The 24,130-nt window shown below is 49.2% G+C and overlaps 1 long non-coding RNA gene across 1 annotated transcript in view; it reads left to right on the top strand.

Moving 5' to 3' along the window:
* Window positions 1-9,833: 9,833 nt before the first annotated feature.
* Window positions 9,834-24,130, top strand: part of LOC139228153 (uncharacterized) — a 67,675-nt gene continuing 53,378 nt past the window's right edge. The window contains exon 1 of the long non-coding RNA XR_011587508.1: window positions 9,834-10,272. This is a non-coding gene — a long non-coding RNA (uncharacterized lncRNA). The remainder of the gene's footprint in view (window positions 10,273-24,130) is intronic.

Genomic DNA, 24,130 nt, shown 5'->3' with positions numbered 1-24,130 from the left:
TCAGTGTCTTACTTTTTAATGTGAATTCCTTTGCCTTGTTAGCCCTCCCCAAATGTATAGTGTGGAAGAGCGCAGCGTTCCAGAGACTGGAGAAGTGGTGAGTGAAGGTTCACATACATTGCCAACTGTTGTCTGCTTTCCAAGTGGACAGACAACTTTCGACCCATGTGTCAAGCATTTCACAGATTTTTCCACTGACCTTGGAGCTTGCTGGAGTCAACCAATCAGATCAGTTAGAAGGTGGGCCTGAAGCCTTTCAGAAGCAGACGGGTCAGAGGGTAAGCCTGGAACCAATCAGACGTCACTTTCTTCCAGTGTATGTTGTGCACAAGCGTCAGACAGAACATTCTGGAATGAGTCATTGGTTTCTGAGAGATCCAGATACGGATGTGCCCCTATAGAAGTTACACAGAACAAGTAAGCTGCTAGCATGCAGCCTCTAATTATCTGTTATTTTCCTCAAAATGGAACTTTCTGGAACATGAGTATCGGTGTGCACTCTTTACCACTCTCACAGTTCAGTTTCAAGTAATTCTAAAACTATCTTTCATACCATTCCCTATTTCATCGACCTCTGTGTCAGCTGTGGCTCAGTGGGTAACACTCGCCTGAGTCAGAAGGTTGTGGGTTCAAGTCCCACTCCAGAGACTTGAGCACATAAATCTAGGCTGACACTCCCAGTGCAGAACTGAAGAAGTGCTGCACTGTCGGAGGTGCCGCTTTTCGGATGAGATGTTAAATTGAGGCCCTGTCTGCTCTCTCAGGTGGATATACATAAGAACATTAGGAGCAGGAGTAGGCCATTTGGCCTCTCAAGCCTGCTCTGCCATTCAGTGAGATCATGGCTGATCTGATCTTGACCTCAACTCCACCTCCCTGATCCCACGGCACTATTTCGAAGAAGAGCAGCGGAGTTCTCCCCGGTGTCCTGCGGCCAATATTTATCCCTCAATCAACATCACTAAAAACAGATTATCTGGTCATTATCACATGGCTGTTTGTGGGAGCTTGCTATGCGTAAATGGGTTGCCCCGTTTCCTACATTACTACAGTGACAACGCCCCAAGAAGTACTTCATTGGCTGTAAAGTACTTTGAGGCGCCCGGTGGTCGTGAAAGGCGCTATATAAATGAAGTTTTTCTCTGTGTGCAAAGGCCGTTGTGGCCTCCTCGAGCTGCCCTATTAGCATTCCGAGATACCGGCATTTGCTTGTGACAAGCACCGTCGACATTCTTTAAACAATATTCACTTTGATGTTTACAATTTGCCGGGGACATATTATTGAAGTTTGACTCGGACTGCTTGGGGCGAGGGGTGGGATGGTGGGGGGAGCTGAGGCCTATTTCTCTCCGTGACAGGAACTGGCAGTGCAAGTGTTCCGCTCGAAGGTTTTCTGCAAACAATGGGCGTGCGGGAGAGATATAAACGTCAGGCAGTTGGGACAAGGGCTAACCTTTCACAATCTGCATGTTTTCAATGGAAGAATGCTGATGGATGTGTTGACAAGGTCTTGCTGGCAAATGCCCAGTCTAAGCCATGTGTTATACAGCCGAAGAATATGCTTGGTTTGTCTGAGAAAGTTCTGTCAGCTCTCAAGGCAGTGTTTTCCACAATGCAAGACTGAATCCAATTGGAACCAGAATCCAATATGTCCTTGGCCATTTTTTAATTGAAGGAAAACAAAAGAACTTGCATTTATAGAGACTCAACATTCTGGGGCTCTGATTTTTTTCTCCTTTACTCCTCCTCATGTCGGCCGAGGCTCAGTGGGTAACACTCGCCTCTGAGTCAGAAGGTTGTGGGTTCAAGTCCCACTCCAGGGACTTGAGCACAAAAATCTAGGCCGACACTCCCAGTGCAGTGCTGAAGGAGCACTGCACTGTCGGAGGTGCCCGTCTTGCTGATGGGACGTTAAACCGAGGCCCCATCTGCTCTCTCAGGTGGACATAAACAATCCCAGGGCACTATCCTGAAGAGCAGGGGAGTTATCCCTGGTGTCCTGCCCAATATTTATCCCTCAACCAACATAACAAAAAAACAGATTATCTGGTCATTATCACACTGCTGTGTGTGGGAGCTTGTGTGCGCAAATTGTCTGATGCATTTCCCACATTACAACAGTGACTACACTCCAAAAGTACTTCATTGGCTGTAAAATACTTTGAGACGTCCAGTGGTCGTGAAAGGTGCTATATAAATCCAAGTCTTTCTTTCTTTTAGAAAAGTGAAGGCAGAGCGAAGACCTGATAGAGGTCTTTAAAATAATGACAGGTTTTGATAGGGTAGACTTAGAGAAGATGTTTCCATTTGAGGCCAAAACTAGGGGACACAATTATGGGGAATTCAGGAGAAACTTCTTTATCCAGAGAAAGGTTTGAATGTGGAACTCGCTGCCACAGGGAGATGAATAGTATAGATGTATTTAAGGGGAAGCTAGATATAAGGAAGAAGGGAAGAGGAAGATATGCTGACTGGGTGAGATGCAGCAGGGGTGGGAAGAGGCTCGTGTGGAGCATAAACACCGGCACGGACCCATTGGGGCGAACGGCCTGCTCTGTGCTGTACATTCTGTGTCCTTCATAGCGAAAGGATTTGAGTATAGGAGCAGGGAGGTCCTACTGCAGTTGTACAGGGCCTTGGTGAGGCCACACCTTGAACATTGTGTAAGTTTTAGTCTCCTAATCTGAGGAAGGATGTTCTTATTATTGAGCGAGTGCAGCGAAGGTTCACCCGACTGATTCCTGGGATGGCAGGACTGACATATAAAGAAAGACTGGATCGACTAGGCTTATATTCACTGGAATTTAGAAGAATGAGAGGGGATCTCATAGAAACATATACAATTCTGACGGGATTGGACAGATTAGATGCAGGAAGAATGTTCCCACTGATGGGGAAGTCCAGAAGCAGGGGTCACAGTCTAAGGATAAAGAGTAAGCCTTTTAGAACCGAGATGAGGAGAAACTTCTTCACTCAGAGAGTTGTGAACCTCTGGAATTCTCTACCTCAGCAAGTTGTTGAGGCCAGTTCGTTAGATATATTCAAAAGGGAGTTAGATGTGGCCCTTATGGCTAAAGGGATCAAGGAGTATGGAGAGAAAGCAGGAATATGGTACTGAAGTTGCATGATCAGCCATGATCATATTGAATGGTGGTGTAGGCTCGAAGGGCCGAATGGTCTCTCCTGCACCTATTTTCTATGTTTCTATGTATAGCCCCTTTCACCACCTCAGGATGTCCCAAAGTGCTTTACAGCTAATGAAGTACAACTAACTTGATGAATGCAGGTGAATGGTCAACGCCTATAACATGAGACACCACTGTGCTGTTGAAGAGTGCGAGAGAACACAGGGCAACTCAAGATACAGCAGGTAGATAATATCAAAATCCTGGGGACTGAGGAGAAGACACAAATGAGTCAGAAGTTCCATCGTTCAGTGATCCCAGTATGAGCATTTTGGGTGAAGAACCAGGGACATATTCCATCACCTTAAGCCAAGGGCCCTGTTGATGACCTTAAGATAGATCGAAGAGGGAGATTTCAGCCATCACGCTCCCTGTGGGGGCCTCATTCACCGGGAGCACAAACAGAAAGTGGCGCTCACAGCACCTTCCCAAAAACAGGTTAAATGTTGATGTTAACAGATGCCTGCAGGATAGTTTTCTCTCTGGTAACATTGAAAAAGATTAAATGTCAGGTTTTGATAGGGTAAACATAGAGAAGATGTTTCCATTTGAGTAAAAGGGGATGGAGTATAAAAGCAGGGAAGTTATACAGCGTATTGGTGAGGCCACACCTGGAATACTGCGTGCAGTTTTGGTTTCCATATTTACGAAAGGATATACTTGCTTTGGAGGCAGTTCAGAGAAGGTTCACTAGGTTGATTCCGGAGATGAGGGGGTTGACTTATGAGGAAAGGTTGAGTAGGTTGGGCCTCTACTCATTGGAATTCAGAAGAATGAGAGGTGATCTTATCAAAATGTATAAGATTATGAGAGGGCTTGACAAGGTGGATGCAGAGAGAATGTTTCCACTGATGGGGGAGACTAGAACTAGAAGACATAATCTTAAAATAAGGGGCCGCCCATTTAAAACAGAGATGAGGAGAAATTTGTTCTCTTCGAGGGTTGTCGATCTGTGGAATTCGCTGCATCAGAGAGCTGTGGAAGCTGGGACATTGAATAAATTTAAGACAGAGATAGACAGTTTCTTAACCGATAAGGGAATAAGGGGTTATGGGGAGCAGACGGGGAAGTGGAGCTGAGTCCATGATCGGATCAACCATGATCGTATTAAATGACGGAGCAGGCTCGAGGGGCCGTATGGCCGACTCCTGCTCCTATTTCTTATGTTCTTATGTGAAGTTTGAAAAGCGGGCAGTTGATCGCCTGGACTTCCTTGAAGCTTTGTTCCATGTGGGTTGCGGTTACAGTGCCCAGAGTGTGAAGCCTACCTGGTGTGGGCCCACCTCCTCGTGTGGGAAACTGCCCAATATACTTCGTACTCGGTGTTGGCAACCCTCCTGGATTGTGCTGCAGTCTCCAGGAATATCTGCTTGATCAAACTGCTGCCATCAACCCGGGGGTAAAACCATCGGGGCATTCAAACAAAAATCCATCGGAGATAGGAGAAATGGCTGATTAACCGACAGCCAAGAAACGGGTTACAAATAGTCTGTTCGTTTTCTAATTGGCCGCGGGAAGGCAGGGGACGGGGGGTAGTCACTGAGAGGCGCGATGTGTCCCCAGCCCATTTGTAATGTATGCACCTGTGGGCAGGTCGGAGGGCCTCCTCGTGGGACTGCTCCTGGGCCTGGCCAAGGTGGCCATTAACCGGTCCAGGCAGTGGGCGGTCGAGGGAATCGTTCAGCCCGACTTCCTGCCTCTCCTTCGCGGCTACGTTTGCACCAGGGTGTCTCTGGAGATGGAGCACGCGGTGTCCACCGGTACGCTCGGCTGCCTTCCACGAGAGATGGGCGCTGGAGGGACTGGAGTGCATCATCACCCCCCCGGCAACCAAATTTTAGTTTGATTGGTTTAAGTTCATGGTAAAGTTTTATTTGTTAATTTGGCTGTTTTAGTGTCCCTTTAATAAGGGGGCACTTGATTTTAAGTTCTACTTAAAATAGTTGTAGAGCTGTTGGGTGCTCGCTTCGGCAGCACATATACTGAAATTAGAGCAATACAGAGGCACAAATTCGTGAAGCGTTCCATATTTTTTACAGCAGTGAACAGAATTTGAATTTGATCTGTTGAAGTTCTCTTTAACATTTAGTTGGTAATTTGTGGGCTCTAGTGTCCCTTTAATAAGGGGGCACTTGGCTTTATCTGTTTATTTTAAAATAGTTGTAGAGCTGTTGAGTTGGGAGTGGCTTAGCCAGTCACATGATGTTCACCAGACTCAATAAAACCCCAGCCGGTTGGGTTTAGCAGATCCACGATGAGGCAGGTGTGTGTGAGCCTGGTGGATGAACTGATAATGTGCAGTGCGATTGTTAAACCTTTGCTAATAAACCAACTAGTTCTTAATAGCAATGTGTTGCTATGAATTCTTAAGCAAAGAACCCATGAAGCAAATACATTACACCAATGGCGGGAATGTGGGGGTGGGGCGGGCGGAGGTAAGAGGTCATGTGATGCAACCTCCCGGAATACCAACAATCTTACTTCAAACACAAATTGCACGACTGCTTTGCACAGACATCAGCGATGTTTTTACTGCACTAGTCTTTTCGCTAAACGTGCCTCCCATTTAGTGGAAATGATCAAATCGTGAATGGTAATGAAACTGAGCCACGAATCCCAGTTTCTGGCTTCTTATCACCAAAATTAGCTGTTGTCGCTTCCCAAAGTGAAAATCATTTTATCATCGGCAATGAGTTTCCTTTGAATTCTCACATCTGCTCCCCAGTAGATGTTGATTCTTCTTGGGATATGGTTCCCCAGGCACCGATTGCCCTTTGGTTCTTGCCAAGTGGCCACATGTCGGTCTCGACAGCGAATGTGGGTGGGGCGGACTGTTTAACCGTGACGGTGTCATAGAGAGCCTGATGCTGTCTTTGCCCGATATCCCCACGCGCATTTTCCTATAGAGGTTAACAACAACAACTTGCATTTATATAGCGCCTTTAATGTAGTAAAACGTCCCAAGGTGCTTCAAAGGAGCGTAACCAGACAAAATTTGACAACGAGTTACATAAGGAGATATTAGGACAGCTGGCAAAAAGTTGCGCCCAAGAGAGAAGCTTTAAGGAGCAGCTTAAAGGAGGAGAGAGAGGTAGAGAAGCGGAGAGGTTTTGGGAGGGAATTTAAGAGCTTGGGGCCCAGGCAGCAGGTGGCACGGCCGCCAATGGTAGAGCGATGGAAATCGGGGATAAGAACATAAGAACATAAGAAATAGGAGCAGGAGTAGGCCATACGGCCCCTCGAGCCTGCTCTGCCATTTAATACGATTATGGCTGATCCGATCATGGACTCAGCTCCACTTCCCTGCCTGCTCCCCATAACCCCTTCCTTATCCCCTTATCGTTTAAGAAACTGTCTATTTCTGTCTTAAATTTATTCAATGTCCCAGCTTCCACAGCTCTCTGAGGCAGTGAATTCCACAGATTAATAACCCGCTGAGAGATCAGATTTCTCTGCATCGCTGTTTTAAATGGGCGGCCCCTTATTCTAAGATCATGCTCTCTAATTCTAGTCTCCCCCATCAGTGGAAACATCCTCTCTGCATCCACCTTGTCAAGCCCCCTCATAATCATACATTTCGATAAGATCACCTCTCATTCTTCTGAATTCCAATGCGTAGAGGCTCAACCTATTCAACCTTTCCTCATAAGTCAACCCTGTCAACCCGGAATCAACCTAGTGAGCCTTCGGAAATGGCTGAGACCTTAAACAATTATTTTGCTTCCGTCTTCACAGTGGAAGACACAAAAACCATGCCAAAAATTGCTGGTCATAGGAATGTGGGAAGGGAGGACCTTGAGATGATCACTATCACGAGGGAGGTAGTGCTGGACAGACTAATGGGACTGAAGGTAGACAAGTCCCCTGGTCCTGATGAAATGCATCCCAGGGTATAGGGTATTAAAAGAGATGGCGGAAGTTATAGCAGATGCATTTGTTATAATCTACCAAAATTCTCTGGACTCTGGGGAGGTACCAGCGGATTGGAGAGCAGCTAATGTAACGCCTCTGTTTAAAAAAGGGGGCAGGCAAAAGGCAGGTAACTATAGGCCGGTTAGTTTAACATCTGTAGTGGGGAAAATGCTTGAAACTATCATTAAGGAAGAAATAGCGGGACATCTGGATAGGAATAGTGCAATCAAGCAGACGCAGCATGGATTCATGAAAGGGAAATCATGTTTAACTAACTTACTGGAATTCTTTGAGGATATAACGAGCATGGTGGATAGAGGTGTACCGATGAATGTGGTGTATTTAGATTTCCAAAAGGCATTCGATAAGGTGTCACACAAAAGGTTACTGCAGAAGATAAAGGTACGCGGAGTAGCATGGATAGAGAATTGGCTGGCGAACAGAAAGCAGAGAGTCGGGAAAAATGGGTCCTTTTCCGGTTGGAAATCAGTGGTTAGTGGTGTGCCACAGGGATCAGTACTGGGACCACAACTGTTTACAATATACATAGATGACCTAGAAGAGGGGACAGAGTGTAGTGCAACAAAATTTGTAGATGACACTAAGATTAGTGGGAAAGCGGGTTGTGTAGAGGACTCAGAGAGGCTGCAAGGAGATTTGGATAGGTTAAGCGAATGGGCTAAGGTTTGGCAGATGGAATACAATGTCGGAAAGTGTGAGGTCATCCACCTTGGGAAAAAAAACAGTAAAAGGGAATATTATTTGAATGGGGAGAAATTACAACATGCTGTGGTGCAGAGGGACCTGGGGGTCCTTGTGCATGAATCCCAAAAGGTTAGTTTGCAGGTGCAGCAGGTAATCGGGAAGGCAAATGGAATGTTGGCCTTCATTGCAAAAGGGATGGAGTACAAAAGCAGGGAGGTGTTGCTGCAACTGTATAAGGTATTGGTAAGGCCGCACCTGGAGTACTGCGTGCAGTTTTGGTCACCTTACTTAAGGAAGAATATACTAGCTTTGGAAGGGGTACAGAGACGATTCACTAGGCTGATTCGAGAAATGAGGGGGTTACCTTATGATGATAGATTGAGTAGACTGGGTCTTTACTCCTTGGAGTTCAGAAGGATGAGGGGTGATCTTATAGAAACATTTAAAATCATGAAAGGGATAGACAAGATAGAGGCAGAGAGGTTGTTTCCATTGGTGGGGGAGACTAGAACTAGGGGGCACAGCCTCAAAATACGGAGGAGCCAATTAAAAACCGAGTTGAGAAAGAATTTCTTCTCCCAGAGGGTTGTGAATCTGTGGAATTCTCTGCCCAAGGAAGCAGTTGAGGCTGGCTCATTGAATGTTTTCAAGTCAAAGATAGATAGATTTTTAAGCAATAAGGGAATTAAGGGTTACGGGGAGAGGGCGGGTAAGTGGAGCTGAGTCCACGACCAGATCAGCCATGAGGGGCTAGATGGCCTACTCCTGTTTCTCATTCTTATGTTCTTATGTTCTCTGAACTGCCTCCAAAGCAAGTATATCCTTTCGTAAATATGGAAACTGTGGTGTATGTAGCACACAAATCACTGACTCCACACGGTCTGGTGTAAGTCTAACTGCTGTGACCTTCGTCCTTTATTGTTCAGCTCCAGAGTGCCTCCCAGGTGTGGTGGTCAGCCTTATATAGTCCTTCTTACAGGTACTACCAGGGTTTCCCACCGCAGCGCCCTCTGTGGTGTGGCATAGTACTTACATTACATTTAAGGTACTGGGACGATACACACATCATTACATAACATCACCTTCCCCTCCCCCACCTGGACGCAGGACAACGATACACACATCATTACATAACATCACACTTGTCCAACGGAAGGCAGGTGGACATAGACAGCGCGTTAGTATGGTACATATTATATGGTACATTAACTGGTTATTGACTGGTAGCGGAACCTTGATTTCCTTGTTAGCCGTTATCATTAATTGTACTTCATCCATTATTTTACACAAATACAGTGGCCATTCAGCATAAAAAAAGTAATTCTTATAATAAATTCACTATCTCACATTAACATAGCTCATTTTAGACTCGCTCTGCCAAACAGAAGTCCTTTGTGGGGACCACCTCTCTGTAAGGCCCTTTTAAGACTCCCGGGTGCATTTCCTCTTTAAGGCGCCATCTTTGATGCAGGAGGATTCCACGAGGCTTCTCCTTGGGTGCCGCCATCTTTGATGCTCTGCTGCTCCAACACGATGCCGCCGCCATCTTCTCCGCCGCTCCGGATGCCCTTCGCCGTCGCAGCCTCCGCTCCCCTCCACTGCCACCTGACTTGCCGCCTCTCCTGTGGCCGTCGTGGCCTCTCCAGCGGCCGCACTTGCCGCGTCCCCCGCGGCCTCCGTAGCGGCCTCCCCTGCGGCTGCCATGGCCGCCGACTGACGCTACCAGCTCCTCGGCGGGGCCTCTTCCTCTGCGGGGCCCTTCCGAACCGCCGGCCCCTGGATCCCTCAGCACCCCGCCCACAGATCCCCGCCGGCTCAACCTCCACCCCTCCTTGGGCTGCTTGCCTGTGGGGGCTGAGGCTGCAGGATCTCTGTGTGAGATCTGGGGCTTGCCTGTGGGGGGATTGAGGCTGCAGGATCTCTGTGTGAGGCCCGGGCCTGGGACTTGCCTGTGGGGGGGGGGATTGAGGCTGCAGCTCCAGCTCCGTCAGCGCTGCTCTCTGGGGACTCGGGGCACGGCAGCACCCCGGGGAGCAGCAGCCTGTGGAGTGATGAAGTCTTCTCAGCTCCCACGGACCTTCCCCATCCACCTCCGGCCGAGGAGTGTCGGCCCATCGCCTGCAACGACCCACAAAGGTAAAGCGTGCGTCACGTCCCGGTGGGATACCTGCACCATCGCTCTGCCGAGAACAGGTATTAGTTCCCTGGTATAGGTACGCAGCTTCGCCGTGACCGGGACCAGCTTGGGTCGTGCAGCTGGGTTAATCCACAGTTTATCAAAAGTTCTCCGACTCATCAACGACGGACCCGAGCCCGTGTCCACTTCCATACTCACTGGGACTCCGTTGATTTTTACTTCCCTTATCACTGGGGGCGAATCGTCAGTACACGTGTGCAGTCTAAACACCTCATCTTCTTCTACCTGCTCCTCGCTGAACAGTGGATCATCCCCCATCTCCTCAGCCACATGGTGAGTCTGATTTCTTTTACACATACGCTGAAGGTGGCCTTTAAAGTGGCAGGTATTGCACGTGTACTCCGCAAACCTGCACCGCTGAGCCCCATGGCTTCCTCCACAGCGCCAGCATGGTGCTGCTTGATTGGCCCCCCCTCGGCGGACTCTGATTTCCAGGATCCCGAGGTCCGTGCTCTCTGCCCCGGGCAGAGCCACGTTCTGCAGTTTTGTCCGTGGTGGGCGCTATCCTGTGGACAGTGCCTGCCGGGTTCGAGACTGTGTGGATTATTTGCTTGGTGCTGCAAGTCGAGGTCATATATGCCCGGCTGATGGTGATGGCCTTTGTCAGAGTGACTGTGGGTTCCGTGGCCAGCAGCTTGTGAAGGAGGCCCTCGTGGGCAATCCCCATGATGAAAACGTCCCGCAGAGCCTCGTCAAGGTGTGCCCCAAAATCACACGGAGCCGCGAGTCTCCTGAGGTCTGCAGCATATTTGGTGATATCCTGGCCCTCGAGTCTGCAGTGATGGTAAAATTTGTATTTGGCTGTGAGGATGCTCTCCTTCGGTTTCAACTGGTCACGAATGAGTTCAGTCAGCTCCTCGTATGACTTGTCCCTGGCGCTCCCGGGTGCCAGCAAATCCCTGACGAGACAGTAAACCTCATCTCCACAACCGGAGAGCAATATCGCCTTACGCTTCTCTCTCATTGCGTATGTGTCCTCCGTCAGGTCGTTTGCTGTGAAGTAGTACTCGAGCCTTTCCGTAAAGGCCTCCCAATCATTGCCCACGGTAAAATCCTTTAGCGAGCCCAGAGTAGCCATGGTTGCGTGGAGTTCGTCCGCTTCCTCATTGCCAATGTGGTGTATGTAGCACACAAATCACTGACTCCACACGGTCTGGTGTAAGTCTAACTGCTGTGACCTTCGTCCTTTATTGTTCAGCTCCAGAGTGCCTCCCAGGTGTGGTGGTCAGCCTTATATAGTCCTTCTTACAGGTACTACCAGGGTTTCCCACCGCAGCGCCCTCTGTGGTGTGGCATAGTACTTACATTACATTTAAGGTACTGGGACGATACACACATCATTACATAACAGAAACCAAAACTGCACGCAGTATTCCAGATGTGGCCTCACCAATAACTTATATAGCTGTAGCAAGACTTCCCTGCTTTTATACTCCATCCCCTTTGCAATAAAGGCCAAGATACCATTGGCCTTCCTGATCACTTGCTGTACTTGCATACTATCCTTTTGTGTTTCATGCACAAATTCCCCCAGGTCCCGCTGTACTGCGGCACTTTGCAATCTTTCTCCATTTAAATAATAATTTGTCTGGATACGCAAGAGGCCAGAATTGGAGGAACGCAGAGATCGCAGAGGATTGTAGGGTTGGAGGAGATTACACTTAACTGGAAGCCAGTGTAGGTCAGCGAGCACAGGGGTGATGGGTGAACGGGACTTGGTGTGAGTTAGGACACGGGACCGCCAAGTTTTGGATGAGCTCAAGTTTACGGAGATCACCAAAGAATGATTGGGAGTGGGAACCCTGGATATGTCCCACCCTTCCCCTCTCTAAATATCCTCCTGCCACTCTGACTGAGATCATAGAAATTTATGGCACAGAAGGAGGCAATTCGGCCCATCGTGTCTGTGCCTGAGATCTGCTAACTCAGCACAGCAGGAAGTGGGTCTCATGGACAGGATGAGCTCGGAAAGGTCATGAGGGGAGATCGGAGAGAAACTGGAGAAAGAAGGGAGGTCAAGGCTAGGGCAGAGGGCTTCCTTGGTGGAAGTTTGGCCCGGTGGGCTAGGGGAAGGAAGGAAAGAGGCAGAGGCGGCCGAACGGATCTTAGAGACAAAGAAGTCCACGCGCTCCTCACACTTATTGTCGGAGGTGAGGGTGGAGACTGGGGAGAGGGGTTAGCAGTTTGGTGTCATCTGCAAATTTAGAAATTGTGTTTTTGATTCCAAAGTCTAAATTGTTAATACAAATTGTGAACAACAGCGGTCCCAGCCCAGCACCGATCCTTGTGGAACACCACTACCCACCTTCTGCCACTCTTTCTTTTAGTCACTTCTCCAGCCTGACTACAGGTTCTCTTTATCAATTTGTTCTCAGGATGTGGACACGCTGGCAAATCTGTGTTTAATGCCCATCTCTAACTGCTCTGAGATGGGCTCTTCGAGTCATACGGAACCAAGGCGGGTAGATGGAGTTAAGATACAGATCAGCCATGGTCTACTTGAATGGCGGAACAGACTGGAGGGACTGAATGGTCTCCTCCTGATCCTAAGTTTATGTTCCGAGTACGCAGAGGTTATTTTCACCCCATCTGTCTGTCTAGGCGGGATTTGAATGAATGTCCCAGCTATGAAAGTTCTTAGCATGTAGGAACATAGGAACAGGAGGAGGCCATTCAGCCCCTCGAGTCTGTTCCGCCATTCAATAAGATCATGGCTGATCTGCGACCTAACTCCATATACCCGCCTTTGGCCCATATCCTTTTAACAAAAAGTTATCAATCTCAGATTTAAAATGAACAATTGACCTAACATCAATTGCCGTTTGCGGAAGAGAGTTCCAAACTTCTACCGCCCTGTGTGTGTAGAAGTGTTTCCTAATTTCATTCCTGAAAGGTCTGGCTCTAATTTTTAGCCTATGCCCCTAGTCCTAGACTCCCCAACCAGCGGGAATAATTTCTCTCGATCTACCCTATCTAGATTCCCGTTATATCCTGAAAACTTGGGTCGTCCAGTTCCATGACCTCTTTTCCAAGAGGGACTTCTTTCAAAGAGATGGTCTCACTGTCTTAGACTGCTTGTAAAGAGGAACTCCCAGCACCAGATCCCCATGGTCCATGTTGGAGCCCGGGTTGCATTTGGAGAAGGACAAATGGCCTAATTTTCCTGGAGTTGGGAAGGGGGATAAAATCCGACGGGTTCCTCCTGCTAAGCATCCATCCAGTGGTGCCTGCTGGAAAGTACGACTGGGTGCATAGCGGGGCTTGGTTGTGATGCCTTCTGTAGTCAAATAGCCTATCGCCACTCAATGACACGAAGAATGGCCAATTCCGGGACTTCAGGAGGGCTGCTGACACCCATGGGACTGCCCCCAGCAAGGAGCCAACATCGTCAGTGGGACAACAGGCCTTCAGAAGATAGCTGACTGAGTTGTATTGCAGGTGGGCTGATAGAGAGAGGAGCACGGCAACTTAAAGGTTGTTGGCCCAACCTGCGACGGGGGAAGGAATGATAGGGGAGAGTCTACAGTCCCAGGGTGGAGTGATACCCAGGAAATCACAGGCACATGCTCCATGATCTCCATCCCTACCCGAGGTTACTTGAAATGTGTTTCCCGCAAGGGCTGCCCTCCCACACCACCCCCTCCCTGCCACCCACTGTGAGAACTCCTATCATGAGGACGTTAGCACGAGAATAAATAACACACACCCAGCTGCCCCACCATCATCATCATAGGCAGTCCCTCGGAATCGAGGAAGACTTGCTTCCACTCTAAAAATGAGTTCTCAGGTGACTCAACAGTCCAATACGAGAATTACAGTCTCTGTCACAGGTGGGACAGACAATGGTTGGAGGAAAGGGTGGTTGGGACTGGTTTGCCGTATGCTCCCTCCGCTGCCTGAGCCTGGTTTCTGCATGCTCTTGGCGATGAGACTCGAAGTGGTTAGCGCCCTCCCGGATGCTCTTCCTCCACTTAGGGCGGTCTTTGGCCAGCTGCCCAGGCTTTGCATGGATCCCCAGATCAGAGCCACACCTACAATGGAGTTCATCACAGGTGGTCCCTCGAAACGAGGATGACTTGCTTCCACGCCAAAAAGGGATGAGTTCACAGGTGTTTCAATGAAGGACCTGAAAGTCCAGGTCCCGAACTACATGTTGAAGAGTGGAAGATACCTGTGCACACCAGCCACCACACGGGCTTGACAGAGCTAGGCCTTTATCCAGTGGCAAGGATTACCCAAGACGACTGGAGACCAGCTCTGCTGCACGGACCTAGTGTGCACACAAATCGCGGTGCGGGCTGGGCCCAGCCTGGAAATCGCTGCGGTCCCGACCTGCAAGACCAACCTACAGTGGAAATGCCACAATGGAGCCCACACAATCTTTGTGGTGAGTCATTGAAATTGGTGGATAATGGGGAGTTCCCAAACTTGGGGCTTTCCGAAATGGTTTCCTTGGCACGGAAATGAAATAAGCTCAATAAAAATAATGGAAAGTGAGTTTAATCTTCCTTGGGCTGTGCCATTGTTCTGTGTCAAACAGGAGGAGATTGATGTTTGTGGGCTGCGAGTTCCCCACAAGGCTTTGTCCTGCAAATGTTCTGGTGGACAATTGGAAAGGGGGGTAATTGGAGTGTGCATAATGGGGGTTCCACTGTCATCATTTCATCCAATGGTTCAGGTGTAATCCTCCAATGATGCCAGTAAGGATGGGTTGATGGCAAAGAACGTTCATTCACAGCGTACCGTAAATACTTCCAATAGAAAATGCTTGTATTCTCATCTTTGGCATTTATTGAGCCTTGGCATCAATAATTAGACCATGTCAGCTGTGGCTCAGTGGGCAGCACTCTCGCCTCTGAGTCAGAAGATTGTGGGTTCAAGTCCCACTCCAGGAACTTGAGCACATAAATCTAGGCTGACACTCCCAGTGCAGTGCTGAGGGAGTGCTGCACTGTTGGAGGTGTCGTCTTTCGGATGAGACATTAAACCGAGGATCTGTCTGCTCTGTCAGGTGGATGTAAAAGATCCCATGGCACTATTTCGAAGAAGAACAGGGGATTTATCCCTGGTGTCCTGGGGCCAATATTCATCCCTCAATCAACATAACAAAAAAAACCCAGATTATCTGGTCATTATCACATTGATGTTTGTGAGAGCTTGCTGTGCGCAAATTGGTTGCTGCGTTTCCTACATTACAAGTGACTACACTTCAAAAAGTACTTCATTGGCGGTAAAGAGCTTTGAGACGTCCAGTGGTCATGAAAGGCGCTATATAAATGCAAATCTTTCTTTTATCTGGGTGGTGGTGGATCGAGCACACTCTCATAGTTGCAATTAGAAATTAAACTCTCCAATTCCAGGGTCGGCCTGAGTTTTCTTCATTGCTGACCTGGATCCCAGCATTTCCTGTGTTGCTAAATTTCCTCCCGACTCTGCCAACTTTCAGTTGTTGTTTTTGTTCCTTTAAAAGTCTGAGAGAGTAAAAGAGCCTTTCTGTAAAACTCTGATTTCCAAGTGAAGTGGTTTCCTAACCCGACGTTTCATGCTCCTGTGTCTTGAAGACCTGGCGTCAGTGCAGGAACCCACAAGCTTGCACTCCAGCTATTCCCTATAGTGCATGAATCACACGCCCTCTCATCTCCTTTCTCCGAGCTGGAGCAGATCAAAGCTCCTCCAAGCACATCGTCACAAAGCAGCAATCTCACAACGAAAAATATATATTTTTTAATTCGTTCACGGGATGTGGGCGTCGCTGGCAAGGCCGGCATTTATTACCCCTCCCTAATTGCCCCTTGAGAAGGTGGTGGTGAGCCGTCTTCTTGAACCGCTGCAGTCTCGTGTGGTGAAGGTGCTCCCACAGTGCTGTTAGGAGGGAGTTCCAGGATTGTGTCCCAGCGACGTTGAAAGAACGGTCGATATATTTCTAAGTGACGCTGGTGTGTGACTTGGAGGGGAACGTGGAGGTTGTGGTGTTCCCATGCGCCTGCTTCCCTTGTCCTTCTAGGCGGAGCATGGTCTACAGGGCTGTAGTAATACCCACCCTTCTGTATGGCTGAGCGATGTGGACCATATACAACAGACACTTCAAATCGGTGGAGAAATACCACCAACGATGTCTCCGCAAGATCCTACAAATCCCCTGGGAGGACAGGCGCACCAACGTTAGCGGCCTTGACCAGGCCAACATCCCCAGCATCGAAGCACTGACCACTCTCGACCAGCCCCGTTGCGTGGGCCACATTGTTCGCATGCCTGACACAAGACTCCCAAAGCAAGCGCTCTACTTGGAACTCCTACACGGCAAGTGAGCCCAAGGTAGGCAGAGGAAACGTTTCAAGGACACCCTCAAAGTCTCCTTGATAAAATGCAACATCCCCACCGACACCTGGGAGTCCCCTGGCCAAAGACCGCCCTAATTGGAGGAAGAGCATCCGGGAGGGTGCTGAGCACCTCGAGTCTCGTCGCCAAGAGCATGCAGAAAACAAGCGCAGGCAGCAGAAGGAGCGTGCAGCAAACCAGACTCCCCACCCTCCCTTTCCCTCAACCACTGTCTGTCTCACCTGTGACAGAGACTGTAATTCCTATATTGGACTGTACAGCCACCTGAGAGCTCACTTTTAGAGTGGAAGCAAGTCTTCCTCGATTTCGAGGGACTGCCTATGATGATGATCTAGGCGGTGGAGGTTGCGGGTTTGGGAGATGAATGTATGCAAAAACAAGAAGTAACGCTGAGGCAGAAAAACAGCTCGTGGAAAAAGTTCAGAAGAAGTTTGATCTTTGTGTCCAGCGAGATATTTGTGCATGTCGAGTATGTTCCACAGACTGAGGGGAAATGGAGAGGAAGACTTCTGAAGGGGTCAGAGCCATATCTAAATCTAAATCTGAATACGTTTGAGACAAAAACCTGAAAACCACCACCAGAGAGATAATACATTAAACTCTTTACAAAATGCATCTGAGCTTAGGAAACAGAAGGATAAAATTGGGACGCTCAGTCCTACAGGCTCACGCTTTGAGAGACCACAAAGGGCTTTCTATACCTTCTGGTTTTCTTTCCATTCTGCTGCAACTCAGGGTCTGTGACCCGGCCATTATTAACTTTAGTGAACAGTTGGAAACCATTGCTTCAACTTAATATTATGCTTATTAATTAATGACTGACATTAATTCCTGTCAATAACACAGAATGTCAAAAGCTTCTGGGTGGGAAAGGGACAAGGGTTAACCACACGTGAAACGCAGACGGCTATCCATTCCAAGCTTTAAGCACTGGCAGTCCACTTCAGTAACTCTGTATAGGGAGGGAGGAATGTCATCACCTGGATTGAATTGCAGCAAACTCTTTAATTTGTGCTTTCTGGAGCCTGTTGCTCAAATGGAACCTCTTTATAAAAACAAACAGCACTCCACAACAGTTGTTGATTTTAATGAACAAGGCATGGACCCTGGTCGTGGAGGAAAGTGCCCCCTTCCAGCTGGATTTAATAAACTCGGGCTGTGGTTAGCTTTTTCAGCTATCAATCCCTACACGCAGAATCCTGGTCCTGCAAGCGCCTTGAAGCCAATGTTGCAGTGAACTCCAAGGGAGTTCTGTGCCCCGTTAAACCAAGCTTCTATCTGCTTATTTAAAAGGCTTTTAAAAATCTCAAACAGCTCTATTGCAAATGGAGCACTAGGTTCTCTGGCCAGCATGCTTCCCTTAGCCAACACCATAAACCCCCCCCCACAGAATAAACATCTCCCGCAGTGCTGTTTGTGGGATATCAGTGAGCGCAGACATCGCTGCTGTGATTTCCGACAAAACAACTGGTCATCTAACAGTCGGGCTGCGCTGGGTTTTCCAAGTTGTTGATCACCACACCCACAATCCTGGTGAGCTTCCCACCACATATCCACACCATCACCATGATCGCCTACTTCCACCTCCATAACATCGCCTGCCTCTGCCCAGAAGGTTGTGGGTTCAAGTCCCACTCCAGGGGCTTGAGTACATAAATCGAGGCTGACACTCCCAGTGCAGTGCTAAGGGAGTGCCGCACTGTCGGAGGTGCTGTCTTTCGGATGAGACGTTAAACCGAGGCCCCGTCTGCTCTCCCAGGTGGGCATAAAAGATCCCACGGCACTATTTCGAAGAAGAGAAGCGGAGTTATCCCCGGTGTCCTGGCCAATATTTATCCCTCAATCAACATAACAAAAAAAACCAGATTATCTGGTCATTACCATATTGCTGTTTGTGGGAGCTTGGTGTGCGCAAGTTGGCTGATGCGTTACGCACAATGCAACAGTGACTACACTCCAAAAAGTACTTAATTGGCTGTAAAGTGCTTTGAGACGTCGGGTGGTCGTGAAAGGCATTATATAAACGCATGGCTTTCTTTCTCAGCTCATCTACTGCTGAAGCCCTCATCCGTGCCTTTTTACCTCTAGATTGGACTATTCCAACGCACTCCTGGCCGGACTCCCATCTTCCACCCTACAAAAACTTAAGCTCATGCAAAAGTCGGCTGCCCGTGGCCTAACTCGCACCAAGTCCCGCTCACCCATCACCCCTGTGCTCACTGACCTACATTGATTCCCGGTCCGGCAATGACTCGATTTTAAAATTCTCATCCTTGTTTTCAAATCCCTCCATGGCCTCACCCCTCCCTACCTCTGTACCCACCTCTAGCCCCACAACCCTCTGAGATCTCTTCACTCATCCAATTCTGCCCTCTTGAGCATCCCCGATTTTAATCGCTCCACCATTGGTGGCTGTGCCTTCAGTCTCCTGGGCCCCAAGCCCTGGAACTCCCTCCATAAATCTCTCTGCCTCTCTCTCCTTTAAGACGCTCCGTAAAACGTAGAAATTAGCGCAGGTGACCAAAAGCTTGGTCAAAGAAGTATGTTTTAAAGAGCGTCTTGACCAGTCACATAAATACTGTTGCAACAAGAGCAGGTCAGAGGCTGGGTATTCTGCGGCGAGTGTCTCACCTCCTGACTCCCCAAAGCCTTTCTACCATCTACAAGGCACAAGTCAGGAGTGTGATGGAATACTCTCCACTTGCCTGGATGAGTGCAGCTCCAACAACACTCAAGCAGCTCGACACCATCCAGGACAACGCAGCCCACTTGATTGGCTCCCCATCCACTCCCTCCACCACCGATGCAGCGTGGCTGCAGTGTGTACCGTCTACAAGATGCACTGCACCAACTCGCCAAGGCTTCTTCGGCAGCACCTCCCAAACCCACGACCGCCACCACCTCGAAGGACAAGTATTGTGTTCCTAACACAGGTGAGGCTGCACACAGGGAGGTTAAAGTAACAGTGACCTCAGTCTTTATTAAGACACCCCAGAGTGAGGAACAGGCCTTAGGGGCCGGCTTATATACAGTGCTCCCAAGGGATGCTGAGATCAGGGGATGAACTCCCTGGTGGCGGAACATGGGAGTGCATGCTTTACAGATACACAACATCACTCCCCCCCAAAGTCAAAGTGAAAACTATTTACAGGGTGAGGCGGTCGGGAGCCTTTCTTTCCCTGGTGGACCGCCTCGGCACAAATGTCTGTTCTGGTTGGCTATGCCCTCGCTGGGCTGGTGTGTTGTTGGCCCTGCAGGGCTGCTAGGTGAGCCTGGCCTTGCTGAGCTGTTGGGCGTGATGGGTTCGATTTCCTGGTCCGGCGTGGTGTCGTTGATCCTTTGGGTGTGTGTTGTGGGCTCGAAAAAGGTGGTGTCTGCTGTGGGTTGTTCAGGGCAGTCTATGAACCACAGCCTCGTTTGGCCCAGGTGCTTTCTGCAAATTTGTCCATTGTCCAGTTTGACTACAAACACCCTATTCATTCTTTAGCTATCACCGTGCCCGCGATCCACTTGGGACTATGTCCAGAGTTTAGCACATACAGAGGGTCATTCAGATCAATTTCCCGTGACACAGTGGCGCAACCACCGTTTACATTTTGTTGCTGCCGCCTGCTCTCTACCTGATCATGCAGGTTGGGGTGAACCAGCGAGAGTCTGGTTTTAAGTGTCCTTTTCATGAGTAGCTCAGCCGGGGGCACCCCTGTGTGTGAGTGGGGTCTTGTGTGGTACCTGAGTAGTTCTCGGGACAGGCAGGTTTGGAGTGAGCCTTCTGAGACTCGTTTAAGGTTCTGTTTGATGGTTTGTACTGCCTGCTCTGCCTGCCCATTGGAGGCTGGTTTAAACGGGGCCAAGGTGACATGTTTGATCCCATTGTGGGTCATGAATTCTTTAAATTCGGCACTGGTGAAATATGGCCCGTAGTCACTGACCAGTATGTCAAGCAGGCCGTGGGTGGCAAACATGGCCCTCAGGCTTTCAATGGTGGCGGTGGCGGTGTCTCCTGACATTATTTCACATTCAATCCATTTTGAAAAAGCATCCACCACCACCAGGAACATTTTACCGAGAAACGGGCCCGCATAGTCGACATGGATCCTCGACCATGGTCTGGAGGGCCAGGACCACAAACTTAGCAGTGCCTCTCCGGGTACGTTGCTCAACTGAGCATATACGCTGCATTGCTGTACACAGGACTCTAAGTCAGAGTCGATACCGGGCCACCACACGTGGGATCTGGCTATCGCTTTCATCATTATTATACCCGGGTGTGTGCTGTGGAGATCCGAGATGAACGTCTCCCTGCCCTTTTTTGGTAGCACTACGTGGTTACCCCACAACAGGCAGTCAGCCTGAATGGACAGCTCGTCCTTTCGCCGCTGGAACGGCTTGATTGACTCTTGCATTTCAACGGGGATGCTGGCCCAGCTCCCATGCAGTACACAGTTTTTTACTAGGGACAGCAGAGGATCTTGGCTGGTCCAAGTCCTAATCTGGTGGGCCGTGTCAGGTGATTTATCAATTTCAAACGCTTCCATGACCATCAACAAGTCTGCGGGCTGCGCCACCATCAACAAGTTTGCAGGTTGCGCCATTTCCACCCCCGTGGTGGGCAATGGTAGCCGACTGAGAGCATCCGCACAGTTCTCGGTGCCTGGCCTGTGGCGGATGGTATAGTTATACGCTGATAGTTGAGTGCCCACCTTTGTATGCGGGCTGAGGCATTAGTATTTATCCCCCTTGTTTTCAGCGAACAGGGATGTGAGGGGCTTGTGATCGGTTCTTTACCACGAACACACACGCTAATGCCTCTTTCTCAATCATGCTGTAGGCCCTTTTGGCCTTAGACAAGCTCCTGGAAGCATAGGCGACAGGTTGCAACTTCCCCGCAACATTAGCTTGTTGTAATACACACCCGACTCCGTATGACGCTGCGTCGCATGCTAGCACAGGTCTTTTACACGGGTTATACAATACAAGCAGCTTGTTGGAGCATAAAATGTTTCTGGCTTTCTCAAAAGCAATTACTTTTTTTTTTCCCCATACCCAATTCTCACCTTTGCGCAATAACACATGTAGGGGCTCTAAAAGGGTGCTTAACCCCGGTAGGAAGTTACCAAAATAGTTGAGGAGTCCCAGGAATGGCCGCAGCTCCGTGACTTTCTGTGGCCTGGGCGCATTCCTGATAGCCTCTGTCTTGGCGTCTGTGGGCCGAATGCCGTCCACCGCAATCTTTCTCCCCAAAAACTCCACTTCTGTTGCCATGAAGACGCATTTTGACCTGTTCAGCCGCAGCCCTACGCGATCCAGTCGCTGGAGGACCTCCTCCAGGTTTTGTAGGTGCTTGGCGGTGTTCCGACCCGTGACCAATATGTCGTCCTGAAAGACCACCGTATGTGGTACCGACTTGAGTAGGCTCTCCATGTTTCTCTGGAAGATCGCTGCAGCCGACCGAATTCCAAACGGGCATCTGTTGTAGATGAACAGTCCCTTGTGCATGTTGATGCAGGTGATGCCCTTTGAAGACTCCTCCAGCTGCTGCGTCATGTAGGCCGAAGTCAGGTCGAGGTTGGTGAACGTCTTGCCTCCTGCAAGCATCGCAAATAGGTCATCTGCCTTAGGTAGCGGGTATTGTTCCTGTAGCGAGAAATGATTAATAGTTACTTTATAAACCACAAATCCTGACCGTACCATCACTTTTGAGTATTGGAACAATCGGGTTGGCCCACTCGCTGAATTCCACTGGGGTGATGATGCCCTCACGTTGCAGCCTGTCCAGCTCGATTTCCACTCTCTCCCATATCATGTGAGATACCGCTCGCGCCTTGTGGTGAATGGGTCATGCCTCTGGGACCAAGTGGATCCGCACCTTCGCCCTGGAAAAGTTTCTAATGCCTGACTCAAAAGGGGAAGGAAATTTGTAAAGAACCTGGGTACATGAGGCCTCATCGACATATGATAGCGCTCGGATGTCATCCCAGTTCCAGCGGATTTTGCCCAGCCTGCTCCTTCCAAGCAGTGTGGGGCCATCGTCCGGGACAATCCAGAGTGGCAGTTCGTGCACCGTGCCCTCGTAGGTGACCTTGACCATGGCGCTGCTCAGGACAGTGATAAGCTCTTTGGTGTACGTTCTCAGTTTCGTGTGGATGGGGCTCAGGGCTGGTCTCAATGCCTTGTTGCACCACAGTCTCTCAAACATCTTTTTCTTCATGATGGATTGGCTAGCGCCAGTGTCCAGTTCCATGGCTACAGGTAAGCCATTCAATTTTACGTTTAGCATTATAGGTGGACATTTCGTTAAAAATGTGTGCACACCATGTACTTCAGCATCTGCCTCCTCTCTCTGAGGCTCGAAATTGCTTTGATCCACCATGGACCGATCTTGCTCTGCCACGTGGTGGTTAGCAGGTTTTACAGAGCTTGCAGCTCGTTTGCAAGCTCGTTGGAGGTGCCCTATTGTTCCACAGCTCTTGCAAACATACCCTTTTAAGCGGCATGAATAGGCTGAATGGAAGTCTCCACAATGCCAACAAGGTGTGAATTGCCTTACATTCATCCTTTATTGCGGACTCTGAGTCATGTGGGTCACCTGAGGCCTTATGGCAGTTGCAGGCTCGTGGGTTCTGCCCTGTACATTTCTGCTCGCAAACACAGTTCCAGTTAATTTATGAACATTGCTAGCACTTGTGTGCTGAGAGATTTGTTTGGTGTTATCACTGGTGGACATAAACACCTGTGTTATCGCAATGGCCTTACTGAGGGTCGGTGTCTCTACAGTCAAAAGTTTTCGTAGGATGGTCTCGTGGCCAATGCCCAGTACAAAAAAGTCTCTGAGCATTTGCTCCAGGTAGTCATCAAAATCACATTGTCCTGCAAGTCGCCTTAGCTCGGCGACATAGCTCGCCACTTCCTGACCTTCAGATCGCTGCCACGTGTCGAAACGATACCTCGCCATCAGCACGCTCTCCCTCGGATTAAGATGCTCCCGAACCAGTGTACACAGCTCCTCATACGACTTATCTGTGGGGTTCACTGGAGTCAGAAGATTCTTCATGAGGCTGTAGGTTGGTGCCCCGTATACTGTGAGGAGGACTGCTCTCCTTTTTGCAGAGCTTCCTTCTCCGTCCAGCTCGTTGGCTACAAAGTACTGGTCTAGCCGTTCGACATAGGCTTCCCAGTCCTCACCCTCCGAGAACTTCTCCAGGATGCCCACAGTTTGCTGCATCTTTGCGTTGGATTCATATTCTCGTCGCCAGTTATTGTGTTCCTAACACAGATGAGGCTGCACACAGGGAGGTTAAAGTAACAGTGACCTCAGTCTTTAATAAGACACTCCAGAGTGAGGAACAGGCCTTAGGGGCTGGCTTATATACAGTGCTCCCAAGCGATGCTGGGATCCCTTGGAACTTCAGGGGATGAGCTCCCTGGTGGCGGAACATGGGAGTGCATGATTTACAGAAACACAACAACAAGGGCAGCAGGCGCATGGGAACACCACCACCTCCACGTTCCTCTCCAAGTTACACACCATCCTGACTTGGAAATATATCGACCGTTCCTTCATCATCGCTGGGTCAAAATCCTGGAACTCCCTCCCTAAGAGCGCTGTGGGAGCACCTTCACCACATGGACTGCAGTGGTTCAAGAAGGCGGCTCACCATCACCTTCTCAAGGGCAATTAGGGATAGGCGATAAATGCTGGCCTTGCCAGCGACGCCCACATCCCAGGAACAAATACTTTAAAAAAGTACTTTTGGGGCATCCTGAGGTCATAAAAAGCGCTATATAAATGCAA

Source organism: Pristiophorus japonicus, chromosome 17 (genome assembly GCF_044704955.1).
Source record: "Pristiophorus japonicus isolate sPriJap1 chromosome 17, sPriJap1.hap1, whole genome shotgun sequence".
In the NCBI taxonomy this organism is placed as follows: domain Eukaryota; kingdom Metazoa; phylum Chordata; class Chondrichthyes; family Pristiophoridae; genus Pristiophorus; species Pristiophorus japonicus.
This window is presented reverse-complemented; position numbering and strand designations above follow the sequence as displayed.